At 39.1% G+C, this 14,822-nt stretch overlaps 1 pseudogene; it reads right to left on the bottom strand.

The window, feature by feature from the left end:
* Nucleotides 1-341: 341 nt before the first annotated feature.
* On the bottom strand, nt 342-12,872 carry LOC127417059 (telomerase Cajal body protein 1-like; annotated as a pseudogene).
* Between the last annotated feature and the right edge of the window lie 1,950 nt (nt 12,873-14,822).

Here is a 14,822-nt window from a genome sequence, read left to right as displayed (position 1 = left end):
CTATAAAAAGCTTAATTTGGTAAATACTTAAATATAGAGCATTGTAACTGAGCCATAAGAGTCTCCAGTGTGTTTCAGGCATGTTTATAGTTAAAGGTCCCGCGTTATATACCAAATCCCAAAAAAATTTCTGGTTATTATTGGGATTTTGCTTCAACAATAAACTGAATCTGGTATGTTATCAATTTTGAACACTTGTAGTCTCTGTGTGCATGTTACAGTAAGGAAAGAATAAGAAATGTTTAACATTCTATAAATCGATTTTAAAATCTATCAGACGATTAATCGGTTATCAGCTTTTTCCACCACCTTTGTTATTGGCAAAATCCAGTATCCAACCTCTACTTAACAATATCCATTTCCCCCCACCACTGGTGAACATCTTGTAATACATTCTGAAAAAAATTATCATATTTGTAACTGATGCCATTAATACAATCTGTGTGTGCATCTCTCAGGTCCCAGCAGAGGAGCTCAGGTTCCTGTGACACAATGTATTAGAGAGAACTCAAAATCTTCAAAAAATGTCCTTTGTGAACGGAGTGTCAGAACTTGTGATTGGCAGAATTTTTTGTCTTAAGTTCTCAACATGTCTCCACAGCACGTTTATGCCCACTAACCTTGCGGCCGCCCGTGTTGAGGTGATGACAATCGGGCGAGAAGAGCAGATTTGTAAGGCCTCCATGGTGTTGGGTGGGCAGTAGAGCCTGCAGAGAGCCGTCCTCACATAAGTAGAGGCCAGCTGTTCGAGAATACGACCCACAAACATACATGGACTGACATGGACTGAAGGCAATGCAGGAGATAATGCCAGCCTGATCCTGTTTTTTAACTAAAAAGAAAAATTATATAGGGTATGAAATTAGCGGGATTAAAAAAAAAAGCAAAACTTGCCGCCACGATTCTAGGGTATTGTGGGTGGTTGTCAGGGTGTATCTATATGGTTGCTAGGGTGTTTTCAGTGGTTGCTTCCTGGCCCAAGAGCCCAAGTCTCTATGATATTCTGGTCCCTGGCCTGGGTCAATGTAAGTCTATGGGCTTTTTCTATCTGTATTATCCAACAGATCAAGTCCAATCGCTTAGAAAAGTAACCGAACACCTCTCCTCAATAAGCTGCACAATGTGAGCTATCATTCCTGTCCTTAAAGGGATAGTTCACCCAAAAATGAAAATGTGCTCATTTTCTCACCCTCACGCCATCCCAGATGGGACTTTTTTTCTTCTGCAGAACACAAATGAAGATTTTTAAAAGAATATTTCAGCTCTGTAGGTCCAAACAATAGTGACCAAAACTTTGAAGCTCCAAAAGGCACATAAAAGAAGCATAAAAGTAATCCATACTGACTCCAGTGATTAAATCCATGTCTTCAGAAGTGATATGATAGGTGTGGGTAAAAAAAATCAGATCAATATTTAAGTCATGTTTTACTATCAATCTTTTGTTTTTGGCGATTTGTATTCATCGTGCATATCGCCACCTACTGGGCAGGGAGGAGAATTTATAGTAAAAAAAGGACTTAAATAATTATCTGTTTCTCCCCCACATCTATCATATCACTTCTGAAAATATATATTTAACCACTGGAGTCATATGGATTGCTTTTATGCTGCCTTAGTTTGCTTTTTTGTGCTTCAAAGTTCTGGACACCATTAAATTGCATTGTAAGGACCAAAAGAGCTGAGATATTCTTATAAAAATCTTCATTTGTGTTCAGCAGAAGGAAGAAAGTCACACACATCTGGGATGGCATGAGGGTGAGTAAATGATGACAGAATTTTCCTTTTTGAATGAACTATTCCTTTAACACAAACGGTTTAGTACAAGTTACATGCCAAAGTGGTTTGTTCAAATCCCTAACCCCAAGTATGCGGAATAGTACGGTAATAGTGATGCTTGCCTTAGCAAGCACAACTAATAATCAGTTTGATTTCATTTTGATCTGACAAGGCTCAAAGTATAATGAAACCATCCAATTTTCACAGTTTACATACATAGAGGGCATCTTTCAAGCCTTCATCAGTCTCAGTCACAAGCCTGAGCAAAGATAATTTTTGAGTCACATCCAAAACAATCATTACAACAGCAGTGTTGAAATGAGGTGAATGAGTCAGTCACTACAAACATACAAAGATAATTATATCCACACTGACTGTCTAGATCAGAACCATGCGCGTCATGTTAGCATAATCAAGCCAAATATGTGTTTACCTCCAAGAATGCATTTGGAACAAAGCCACTCAGGCAAACATAAGAAATTAAATGGGATTACAGGAATTCCACACATATGCAAGCCACCCATCTTAATGACCTCGATTAGGAACCGTCTGAAGTGTGAGCGAGTGCTTGACTGTACTGGTTATTCCTCTATAGGAGGAAACATCACATACCCATGGTGGGCCTCTGCTCACACTCCCTCCCAGGACGGTCGGTGTGGAATACCTGAGAGCCATCTGTCGAGAAACATTGGGAATGAGCTGCCGTCAGTCCGTCCAGGTAGTTGTAGGGTGGAAAGGATGCATGGAGATCCTCATAGATTGCATCCCATATGTGGACCGGGTTGTCCCGGCTACAGTTGGCAATGCTGAAGGGATGGAGAAGAATAACAAGAAGAATGTGCCTACATCATTGCATTTTTATTTCAAAATCTAAAACCCCATTTTCCCTTCAAATATATTATTTTGTCGATATATAAGAGATTGCATCATTAGTCACTTATAGCCTGGCTTCCCTCCAAGCTGGAAACACAAAAGAGTCATTAGGGACAGATCCGATGTTCTGTCTCTACAGGAGAGCGACACCGTTTAAAAGTGGATAATGAGAAACTACACCAAATGACTTGAGTCAAGACGGAGGAAGCAAATGACCTGAATACTAAGCACCTCCCCTGGAGGGAACAGCCAATCATAAGTCAAAGTTAATGATCAACCCCTGTGGATATTCAAACAGCTCTTCAGCAGCCAAAACATTACGCCATGCAAGCGTAGAAGGGCAATGCTCTAAAAATGGCATTACAATGTTTTAAAAAAAAAAACTGTAAACCTGTTGAGGCTAAAAATTGGCGGAAGATGACAAATTGTATTGAGCACACTCAAGTTTCTTGTCTAACATCGTTGTGTCTCAGAGTTCTTTAACATCTTTCTCTTTATGAGTTCTTTATGAAGTTTACAGTTTCATCCTTGACCCCGAGACTTATCATTTTCTGCCACTGCAGGGCGGATTCAGTAATCCCAAACAAAGTTTGAGCAGACTGATGCTGTGGGGGTGGGGTGGAACTGTGCATGCCACCGTTAATGAGCCCTTGTTAGTAACCTGCCGCAGTTATCCATGACGACTGGTATTTCATTGCCTTTTCTCAAACGAAAAAACATAACTATCAAAGTAAAAGACATTAAATGAGATCAAGGGCGACAGAGATCTGGAGAGGAAGAATAAGAGACCACTTACATCCTCCCTAAACAATTCCAGCACTACTCTCAGTGAACCCTAACACACACACACACACACACACATGTTGGTGCAGCTATCATTATGAGGACTCTCCATAGACATAATGTTTTTTATACTGTACAAACTATAAATTCTATCCCCTAACCCTAACCCTACCTCTAAACCTAACCCGCACAAAAAACGTTCTGCATTTTTACATTTTCAATAAAACATCGTTTAGTATGTTTAAGCGATTTGAATTATGGGGACACTAGAAATGGCCTCATAAACCACATTTATAGCATAATACCCTTGTAATTACCAGTTTGTAACCTAAAAAAATATCCTTGTAAACCACCCAAACCCGCCCACACACACACACATACACACACACAGTAAAGCAATAAGCTGAGAGAAGTCCGTGTGTTACATTAATTATGCGATCCATGGTTAAAGGGATAGTTCACACAAAAATGAAAATTCTCTCATCATTTACTCACCCTCATGCCATCCCAGATGTGTATGAGTTTCTTTCTTCTGCAAAACCCAAACAAAGATTTTTAGAAGAATATATCAGCTCTGTAGGTCCCCACAATGCAAGTGAATGGTGACCAGAACTCAGAAGGTTTCTCACCCACAATTATAATATTGCTTCTGATGGATTACTTTTATGCTGACTTTATCTGCATTTTGGAGCTTCAAAATGTTGGTACCCATTCACTTGCATTGTGGGGACCTACAGAGCTGAGATATTCTTCACAAAATCTTTGTTTGTATTTTGCAATCGAAAAAACAAAAAAACAAAACAAAAAAACCAGACACATATGGAATGGCATTCGGGTGCATAAATGATGCAAGAATTTTCATTTTTGGGTGAACTATCCCTTTAAGGGATGTTTGTTAGGCATGGCGAAGAGTCGGTTTACAGTTACTGAGCAATGTAGCAACTTGCCGCATTCATATAAAATTCAACTGATGTGTAGGCACAGGTGTGAGTATACTGACTATTTTACACCGGCTTTGAATGTTTCATCCAGTCAGAATTTAGAGCCAGGACTATTAGTTTTATAAATGGACATAATGAAACCCACTCGCTCCCTCCAGGGGGTTTAACAGAAAGTGCACAAACTATGAGTAGCTTCATAGAAGCCATTCATTGTGGGTTTAATGAACAGCCTCAGCCAGAGGATGAGGAGATGAGGCTCATCAGCACTGCTCATAACAAAAAAGACACATCATTTGGAACAAGAGCTTAATTAAACAAAACAATCCTTTTGAAGACATGCCATATATCTGTAAATTATAAACTGAGGCACTTTTTTTTTTTTTTTTACAATGGACATTGTAAAATCAGGACTGTATCATAAACGCACATGTAATTTAGCATTAAAGCTGAAGTATGTAACTTTTAATTTTCTCCAAAACTGTAAACTCAGAAATTACATACTTCAGCTTTAACTTGACTCTAATCTAAATATTTTATGGTAACTTTACAATAGCGTTCTATTTGTTAACATTAATTAACTTCAATGAACAACACTTTAACAGCTTTATCATCTCAGCTTTATTCATTCATCTTGGTTAATGTTAATTTCAACATATACTACAAAAATGTTTACATCAAAAGTTGCATGTTAACATTAGAATAAACATTACAATAAACCATTGTGTTTATTATTAACAAATATTATCTAAGGTTAATAAATGCTGTAAAAATATTGCTTATTGTTTGTTCATGATTCCTAATGCATTAACTAATGTTAACAAATGGAACCTTATTGTTAAGTTTTACCTAATTTATGAACTGCTGTATATAAAGTATTAAAAAGAAAGATGGAATAATTTGTTGCTTGTTGCTAAACTTTTAAACAGAAATAGTAATAGTAGAATAATATTTTTTTATATATATATTTAAAATTGTAAATAAAAAAATAAATACAAAAAGTACATTCACATGAGATGTTTTAAAAAAAATAATTCACATGTTTGGTCAATCAAACATTTTTACTGATGAATTTTTCACAAAATTTACGTTAGGTGTCAGTGCAACTTCAACACCTGTCTACATCGGATGCGTCCGTTGATGCGATGTGACACAACGGCTTGAGGCTATCTACACTGGACACGTCGACACAAACGTTCTAAACCGTTTAATTTGTGTAGTAGCGCCAGCGAGTGCAGCGCAAATGGAACGCGACACCCATTTATTGTCGGCACGACGGACACGGTGCAACGGATGCTTCCAGTGTAGACAGCATCATTGATTACTTTTGATGCGACGCCGCTCGCGTCCGGTGTAGACAGGGTTTATCACAAATTTTAAACCTCCACACTATTTGCTTTGAACAGTGACAGCAGAAGTTAAAATATTTATGCTTATGCATTGATTTAAGTCTAGAAGTGAAAAATGGTAAATATGATGTCATATCATAAGTGTTATGAAATATGTTGATGATGTAATTATGAATTTGCCAGGGTAGTGTTGTATGCATGCTGGTCAATTTAAGAGTGGCACCTGTTGGGGGCCTGGGTAGCTCAGCGAGTATTGATGCTGGCTACCAACACTGGAGTCGCGAGTTCGAATCCAGGGCGTGCTGAGTGACTCCAGCCAGGTCTCCTAAGCAACCAAATTGGCCCGGTTGCTAAGGAGGCTAGAGTCACATGGGGTAACCTCCTCGTGTTTGCGATTAGTGGCTCTCGCTCTCAATGGGGCGTGTGGTAAGTTGTGCATGTATCGCGGAGAGTAGCATGAGCCTCCACATGCTGTGAGTCTCCGCGGTGTCATGCACAACAAGCCACGTGACAAGATGCACGGATTGACTGTCTCAGAAGCGGAGGCAACTGAGACTTGTCCTCTGCCACCAGACTGAGGTAACCACGCCACCACGAGGCCCTACTAAGTAGTGGGAATTGGTCATTCCAAATTGGGGAGAAAAAAGAGTGGCACCTGTTTAGACCAGTGTCTGATATCGGTATTCACCACATTTAAAACATAATGCATAGAACCTCACATAAAAACAAAACAAAATCTAATTTAAGCAGAAAATAGAAATTGTGAACTTTTGCTTGTGGTGTAAACAAAGCTTAACCTATCCCCAACAACCATGCACACAACATTACAATAGTCTGGCTTAAAATCAATATAACTGAAAGTGAAAAGAAATACAAATATTGATTAAAGGTCCTTCGGACTGTTTTTTAGATGCTCCCAGTTGATGAACATTTAAGATGGCTTGAAATGTAATAGATAGGAAAGCATTTTGTTAGAAATCACAAGCATGTGTCTGGATCCGGAGAGTTCATCTTAGGGAATCAGCAGTAGTCATAGATGGTGTCTCCTTCTGCCATCTTCAGGACTGGACTCTGAGTGGATACAAACAGGAACAACATGTCACATCCTGCAAATGGAATTTTTTTCACATTTTCAAATATTATGCCATCAAACCGGGGGGGGGGGGGTGGGAGATTTAATGTATTTGCTATTACAAAATAGAATATTTCATCCTGACCAACATGTATCAGATATTTTAATTATTCTTGACATTCTTGCTAGAGAGGCTGACCATCTCAGAGAGCATATCCCAGCAACTACTGTACAGCTAAGGTGGAAGGTTATACACACAAAGGACATTATCTGCACTATTCGAGACAATGCAGGAACCATCTGGAGCCCTGCAGTGTGATGTCAGAAGAAGAAAAGGAGTATTAGACATAGCATTATGATTCTTTGTTATCAGTAATACAGTTTGCACAATAAGGCTTTTGTAAATGGCCGCATTCATCAGTTTTCACCATTTGCAGCCTCTGAGGTAATTCTCCGCAGTGTGGGTGTATTCGGCCCAAGAGCATGTCAGCATCTGAGGGTTCTGGCTGAAGTCGAGGCCTTGACTATGAACACAGCAAAGGAACAGCAGTGGGTCTTCATACAACGTCTAGCTAAAAACTAAATTCCTGCACTACTGCAGCTCTGTCACATCACATTTGTTCCCGGCATGTTCTGGCTTAAAATAACCAGCACACTTACTAGTATGGTACAGCAGAATTGTCTACTGGACTGTTCTTCTCAGGCTCATCTCTTCCTCTTTCTTCCTCAGTCTGACTGAGAGCTGCTCTGTTCTCATCTCCGTTTTCATGCCATTCCACATCTCCTTCCACTTCCTCTGTTTCCCCAGCTCTTCCAGGTTGATCAGCTGTAAGAGTGGACACTGAGAGGATATACAGCACCTTAGTTACACTATTTTCACTGTGTCATTATTTGTGTTGTTTCTCAGCAAATGGAACACTTAGAAGTGTAATTTTAACAGGGGAAATGAGAAAATTGTAAAGTGTCATCAATAATTTCAGGCAATTATCATCTTCAGTGGTTAAGCAGTTAACAAAAAATCCTTCATGTGCATAAAAGGCATTTGAACATACTGAACATAAAAAAAATGTCTAAGTTAATTTTACACATTTTGTTTAAATTTACAGTACATACATGTGTACAGTACATGTAACAAAAGTCTGTTGTCTTTGGATGGATGCCAGTGTTTACAATTTTAGCATTTAAATATAATTATTAATCTAAAAAAATCATTTAAATAACATTATTAAACAAAAGAATGTTTGTCAAGGCAAACTTTGATTTTGACTTGACAAATAGGGCTGGGTATTGATACAGATAGGCCTGTCGCGATTATTAAATAACCCTGTGATGTGCACAGAATGGGGGCAGCAGGGGTGCAAGTGCCCTTGTGGTCGTCCAGAAATAGGGGAGAAACTTTAATAATTAAATAAAAATAGTTAAATAAACCATGATAACCATTCAAAACCATAGTACCATCTTGACACCATCACTGAACCATTTTATTACCATCTTGACACCATCATTGAATCATTTTATTACCATCTTGACACCATCATTGAATCATTTTATTACCATCTTGACACCATCATTGAACCATTTTATTGCTGTAAGTTCCTGTGTATTTATAAATATTAATGATAGAATACAGTAAAATAACATTATATGAATATTAAAAGAAATGAAGAGAAAGTAATAAAAGAAGTGTCAATTATATAAAGAGAAGATGAAGTGAGGGAGCAGAGATGAGAGAAAGTGAAAAGAGTAATGAGACAAGAAAAGTATTAGAGTCATATAACAAAAAGAGACACTTTGCAGTTACCAGGGTAATACCACGGTACTGAATGATTATTATATTAATTGATGATACTGTCATGGTACTCCAAGGTACTTTAAAAAATACCATGGTTTTACTATGACACATGTCAAAAACATGGGGTTATCACAGACCATGTCTGAAAATAAATAAACAAGTGTATTACCATGGTGTTTTTTGTGAGATATATACCAGAATAGGCTATTACTTGTGACAAAGGAAAAAAACTGAAAAATATGTACAGTATATAAAAGAATTAAAAAACGGAAAATGCTCAAAAAGCAAAGAAAGTAGTTAAGTATATATAAATAATACTAATTCAAAAAACAAAACAAAAAACAATCAGTGCCCTTTTTCATCTTTCCTCCCCTGTCCCTGTTAAGGTCTGTGCACGTCACTGAAATAACCATCTGATCGCGGTTATTTGATCTGAATCACGGTTATTGGGCATTCAAATTTCAATCACATCTTAATGCCCAAATAAGGGAATTTTAAGCGAATATACTGAATAAATGCCATGAAGGGAGCAATTGTGTGTTATTCAGTTGAACTCCGAGTCCGAGCATCACTGAGCCGCACTGCGGAGGTCAACTAGCTCCTGTCCGGAAGAGCACTCTGATGCACACGCTGTCAGCAGAGGCTAGATCCAAATCCCCGCAAAAATATAAACGAACAAGTATAAACTGTGATAGTGAACACAAAGAGCTCTGGTTTCACTTTAAACGATCATGTGATGGCAAATGTTCCTAGTTCTTACACGCTGTGTTAATGACACGCAGTGACACAGTGGGGGAGATGCACCATCACTATTTGAAAAAAGTCATTTTTGATCAAATCTAGACAGGCCCCATTTCCAGCAGCCATCACTCCAACACCTTATCCTTGAATAATCATGCTAAATTGCTAATTTGGTACTAGAAAATCACTTGCCATTATATCAAACATAGTTGAAAGATATTTGGTTCGTTAAATGAAATTTAACATTGTCTTTGTGTTTGTTTTTGAGTTGCCACATTATGCAATAGACTGGCATGTCTTAAGGTCAATATTAGGTCAAAAATGCCAAAAAGAAAAAGTTTTCTCTAGTAACTCGTCAGTCAATCATTGTTTTGAGGAATGAAGGCTATACAATTCTTGAAATTGCCAAAAAACTGAAGATTTCATACTGTAGGGCTTTACTGGTTGTTTAGATCAGTGTTACTATCAGAAATAATTAATAATTATTTCTGTAGTTATTAATATTTAAATTAATCAATTGAATCTAACTCATTAAAACCTCATATGGGACTCCAGTAAATGTAGTGTGCTACGTTTAGGAGCAAGTTTGGTTATTAGCAATAATTAATAATTATCGAAGATAATTATCAATTATCAAAAATCAATAGAATATTAATAAGGATTAACATTGACGTGGCACCACCCTGAAATCAGGGACTAATAACCAAATAGTAAAATAGTCTCAATATTAGATTGTTTTCTTCCGAAGAATATCGATTTTCGGGAAAAAAAAACAATGAATGAAGGTTTGAATTCGAGCACTGACATCCCGTCAGCATGACACAGGCGTATGCAAAACAAACCAAAACACTTCTCTTTGAAATATAAACAAAAGTTTATTTATGCAGTAATATCAATTAATAATTAATACAATACAGTCAATAAACTTCCGACTTACAACTACAAACTAAACAGTGATATGATTAGATATGGAAATAAAATAATCCTATAACACATAAGGTGTGTGTATGTGACAGTGTGTGTGTGTGACAGTGTGGTTAGTACGAGAGAGAAACAACTAAACATCAGAGTCACTAGTTTGAGAAATAGACACCTCATATGTCCTCAGCTGACAGCTTCATTGAATTCTACCTGCTCAACACCAGTTTCATGTACAACAGTAAAGAGAAGACTCAGGGGTGAAAGCCTTATGGGAAGAATTGCAAAGAAAAAGCCACTTTTGAAACAGAAAAACAAAAAGAAAAGGTTAGAGTGGGCAAAGAAACACAGACTTTGGACAACAGATAATTGGAAAAGAGTGTTATGGATCTTAACCCCATTGAGCTTTTGTGGGATCAGCTAGACTGTAAGGTGCGTGAGAAGTGCCCGACAAGACAGCCACATCTATGGCAAGTGCTACAGGAAGTGTGGGGTGAAATGTCACCTGAGTATCTGGACAAACTGACAGCTAGAATGCCAAGGATCTTCAAAGCTGTCATTGCTGCACGTGGAGGATTTTTTGATGAGAACTCTTTGAAGTAGTTTAAGAAGTTCTGAATATTTCTTTCAAATTGTAATAGTCATTTCTCACGTTATTAATGTCCTGACTATACAGTGTGATCAGTTGAATGCCACCTTGGTGAATAAAAGTACCAATTTCCTTCCATAAGAGCAAAATCTGTACATTATTCCAAACTTTTGGCCACTAGTGTGTGTATATATATTTTTATTTATTTAAAATTAAATAAAATAAAATATATGAGTTCAAAAAACAAGTGTATATGTAAAATTGACCAAAACTAAAGTTGAACAAAGAGACATATTTTAAGTAATAAGAAATATTTTTGATATTTATCATAAATATTATAAAATCATAGTTTATTCCTATTTTATTATTTGATTTTTATATTTGAAGTTTAATATGTAAAAATTACTACTTAAGGTGTATGAAGTACACCTTAAAAAATACAAAAAATTATGACAATTAATCGTGAAGGCCCTTAACGAGAAAATTAATTGTCACGACCCTAAAACAGACAATTAATCAGCATCAAATCAAATCAAATCAAATCACTTTGTCACACAGCCATATACACAAGTACAATGGTGTGTGAAATTCTTGGGTGCAGAACATAATCGCAATTATTTGTTTGACAATTAATTGTCAGCCAAATTTCATTATTGTGACAGCCCTAGATACAGATTTCCTGATTCAATTCACCTCCGATTCACAAGCTCTCGATTCAATTTCGATTTGATTCAATATCGACTGATATGGGTATATTTCAGTTATAATGTCCCTTTTGCTTAAATATGAAAGAAATTCTCTTCCAGCTAATGCTGTTAATTATATAATTTTACAGGAGACCTTCTAACCTGGTACATTATGAAAATATTAATTTTACTAATTATATTTTATTAGTTTTTCATCATTTTGGTCACATTTTGGCTTTTTAAAAATGAACAAATCCATGTATTCAATCAATAAATATGACAATCTATTGTTTAATAACATAATTTGTACTATTTACAAGTATTTACATTGATTTAATGAACACAAGCTAAAACGGTACTGTCTCTTTAACAAAAAAAAAAAAGGCATTTCTAAAGAGTGTCTGTTGATGAGCGCACGTTAATGAGAGAAGACTTAAATGCCTTTATCTCATTGGTGCCATGCATGATTAGAATTAAATGTTTCTTTTTTGTTGTTTTTGATCGACAACTGACTGTAGAGAACAGAAAGGGTATTAAAGAGAAATTACTCATTGACAAACGGGTCGTGTGAATCTCGTCTTTGGACACACATTACATGGAACAATATTTACTCTCAACACGCACTGAAAGCATCTCATTGCTGAATACTTCACCAATATACTACAATTACTGGTGAGTAAAATGTAAACATTTAGTAGCAAGTTGCCAAATATATACATTCCAGTCATATAAATTTCCTCTCATTGTAGTGGAGGGTTGCGCATAGAGTAAAAGATTAAAAAATCGACATCAAGATTGTTCAGATGAAGATTGCGATACATTAGAAAATCAATATTTTTACCCACCCCTATTGACAAAGTTTAAAAGCTATTCTAGGTGGATGAATGCATGTTGCTAGGTGGCTGAACACACTTTGTCAAGCTAACAATAATTTAATTATTTATTAAAGGTGACTTCTATTACAAATATTATGCAACTAATTCAAATTTGGCACTTGCACATTTAAATGTGTCTTTGTTCCTCTCAATGTCACGGTCCCGGTGAGTTTGCTGGTTTGTTCTGTTTTTGTTTTGTTTTTTCTCTCCCTCATGATAGTGAACACTGATAGTTCCCATGGGAATGCTGATCATGCCACTAATTAGCGTGCTGACAGCACCTGTTCTCCATTGATTCTCTGCCTACTTAAACCCTTTGTTGTGTCATGATCTTTGCTAGATTGTTGTTGTGTGTTTGAAAAACTCACCTCGCTCTCTCTGCCTCAGTCGGTCCTGTCTCGTGTTTTCTATGTTGGTTGCCAGTCCCTACCTGTGTGTTTGGATTTCAGTTACCATCCAGCCTGCATCTTCGCTCGCCATTGTCCCCACTGACTCTTAACTTAGGATTCCTCACAGATCTGTGCTCTACACTGCCACTACGCACACACACCATGAACACATCCATTGCATTCCTGCTCCAGTCGGTGCAGGGTCCCTCACTGTTTGCCAGCCCTGCTGTGCTTTTGAATTCCTGTTAATAAATTCTGTGAACTTTTCCTCTGCTCTTTGGTCTCTTGCTTGCCTTCTGACAGAACAATCTAGCCAGGATGGACCCAGAGGAGGAATCCAGTCTTCGGTCCGCCTTTTCTCAGCAGGGAGCTTTACTGGGATGTCAGCAGGATCAGATCTCCGCTTTTAACCGGGCTATGGAGATGATGGTGTCGCAGCTTGCTGAGCTCACCTCTGTCGTCCAACAACTCCACCAGCCTCCCGATACCGGCCCCACCCAGGAAGCGCCCTCACCAGCTCCGGCGGTTCCTCTCGTTTCTGGATGCTCTGAGCCCTGTCTCAATCCTCCAGCCCTGTTCTCAAGGTTCTTGCCACACCTTTCTTTCACAATGTTCCTTGTACTTCTTGTTGCAGCCCTCTGTTTTCCCGTCGGAGATAATGAAGGTGGCATGCGTCATCACGCTCCAGGCTGGAAGGGCCGGTGAATGGGGAACCGCCATGTGGGACAACGGATATCCCTGTTGTGCTTCATTCCAAGCATTCTCCGCAGAGCTCCATTGAGTGTTCAATCGCTCGACTCAAGGTCGTGAGGCGGCGAGGGTTTTATCTGGATTGTCTCAGGGAAACCGGCCGGTCACGGACTATGCCATCGAGTTCCGCACCCTCGCTGCGTCTTGTGAGTGGAATGATCACTTGCAGTGGGACCGGTTTCTGTATGGGCTATCTGACAACATCCAGGATGAAATCTATGCCTTGGACCTGTCTCCCCACTTCGATGACCTGGTGGACCTGGCCATCCGAGTAGATCAGTGCCTGACCCTACACTGCCATCGCCGCTCTCCACCTGCCCGAGCAGCTGACAGCCATACTCAATCCACTGTTCTGGCCAGGCCATCAGAATCACTGTCCGAGGCAGAGCCCATGCAGATCGGGAGGACTCGGCTTTCTATGGAGGAGAAGCAGCGACGCCTTACCCAAGGACTCTATTTGTATTGTGCCCGTCCTGGCCATGTCTCCGCCTCCTGTCCAGTAAAAAGCCACTGCTCATCTGTAGGTAGGGGTTTACTGGTGAGTGCGACACGCCTAAGCAAAACCCCCGGACTATTTCTGGACATCGACATGGCTTCCAAGTGGCAAGTTCTGGTGGCCCAGTTGGACGAATCAACACAGCCCATACCATCAGCCGCAGGCCCCTGACCATCGTCACCCATTCCACCGAGCCAGTTACCTTCGACTCCAGCAACCATTCGGAACAGTTATCCTTCTACCTGGTCCAATCTTCATCGGCGCCGGTAGTGTTGGGGCATCCTTGGTTGGTAACGCACAACCCACACATAGACTGGTCAACCAATACTGTTCTTGCTTGTAGTTTGTACTATTTGTCTCACTGTCTTAACTCTGCTGTCTTCCCTGTCAAGTCTTGTGTTTCGTTTCAGGATGAATCGGCGTATTTATCCGGAGTACCGTTGGCATACCAAGACTTGGTGGTGTTCATCCAGTCCAACACTGCGATTCTTCCTTCGGACGCATGTCCTACAGTGGGGCCACTCATCCAATGTCGCTTGTCATCCAGGGGCGGCTCGCATCCAGGCGCTAATTAGACAGAGATTCTGGTGGCCATCGCTAGCGTAGGACGTACACCAGTCCATAGCCTCTTGGCGCCTGGATGCGAGCCGCCCCTGGATGACAAGCGACATTGGATGAGTGGCCCCACTGTAGGACATGCATCCAAAGGAAGAATTGCAGTGTGGGACTGGAAGAACACCACCAAGTGCTTCTAATAAATCCTCCTGTCAACCCCCCGGCCGGGCTCCTCCAACT

This window comes from Myxocyprinus asiaticus, chromosome 1 (genome assembly GCF_019703515.2).
Source record: "Myxocyprinus asiaticus isolate MX2 ecotype Aquarium Trade chromosome 1, UBuf_Myxa_2, whole genome shotgun sequence".
NCBI lineage: Eukaryota > Metazoa > Chordata > Actinopteri > Cypriniformes > Catostomidae > Myxocyprinus > Myxocyprinus asiaticus.
The sequence above is the reverse complement of the archived record's forward strand: the minus strand, read 5'-3'. Positions and strand labels throughout refer to the sequence as shown.